Source organism: Bombus vancouverensis, chromosome 13 (assembly GCF_051014615.1).
Source record: "Bombus vancouverensis nearcticus chromosome 13, iyBomVanc1_principal, whole genome shotgun sequence".
Classification (NCBI taxonomy): Eukaryota; Metazoa; Arthropoda; class Insecta; order Hymenoptera; family Apidae; genus Bombus; species Bombus vancouverensis.
Window position 1 is genome coordinate 11113445 of NC_134923.1, and position 1243 is coordinate 11114687.

Consider the following 1243-nt stretch of genomic DNA (forward strand, 5'->3'; position numbering starts at 1 on the left):
TCTCGTAGAACGATCTGTGCGACGAGCAGCGACGTTCGAGCTATTATTTCCGCAGAATGCAGGTGTTGCCTTCGCTAGACAGGACTAGAAGTCCTCGAGTGGAGTGGCATCCTACCCTAGATCAAAGATCCGAGCCGCTGCTCCATTCATCTGCCTAACTAGCAGCCTGGTCGAGTGTGCCGTTATATACCGAGTGACACTCTACACCTCCCGCAGTCACCTTCCATATCCCTCGTTCCGTTTGCTCATCGACGTTCACAATTCATGGCCGAAGACGCCGTTTCAACGATTCGTACGTATAACTTTTTATTTAGCCGAACGTCGCACGGTTCGCGTTTAGTCGAATCGATAACAAGAAGAAAGCGAGACGCGGATTATCGAGAGAAGAAGTTCCGTTTCATCAATTTTAAACGCACTCTTGAATTATATTTCGCTATGCAACGATACCAACGCCTTTTTACCTCTACATTGTTTCAAATAATTTGATTAAGAGAAGCAGGTGTACTTTTTACGATCTTATCGAGCTTTCTCGGATTAAATGTTATCGTAATGGTTATATCACAGAGTTGTTCGAAAACCTACATTAATCCGAATTGCTGGCAACCACCCGGCTAAATAATGCAAAATAATATCCGAAAAAATAAATCTCAAGATTCGATTGTCACGAATGAATTAATTTCCTTTCGCTTTTAACAGGTCCGCGCTTTAGCGAATAGTCGAAGCCTCCATCGGAGAAAGTAAGAAAATTCAAAGTTGAGAAAGAAACGCAGGATCGTCCGAGCAAACGCGTGATCGTTTGAAAGATGGTAACGTCCTGCCGAAGGACAGGCTGGCGAATTTTCCCAACGACGTGTTTGCAACCTAAAAACTCTTACGAACGATAGAATCAACGTCAACGTGAAAATTCGTATCTATCGATCTGCAGCGCGAAACTCTCTGCCGCTGCTGCATTCGAAATTCGAAATTATGTCAATCACGGGCGAGATGCCGTGGCAAACGGAAAAATTAGCGCGGCACAATGCACGGGACGGCTGCGGACCATCGAGTCGCAGAATCATAACGCTTTCATCGGAATTCCCTTTCTACGATCGCCATTCGAGCCATGAATTATTATCCTCGGGCGTGAGTCGCGGGTTTAAGCGGCTCTGGAAACGGCCGATCGATAAACTCGGTCCGCGCAAGTCTGTCGCTTTTACGGTAAATACCAGTCCACCCCCGCGTGGAATATCGAAGTACGCACGCG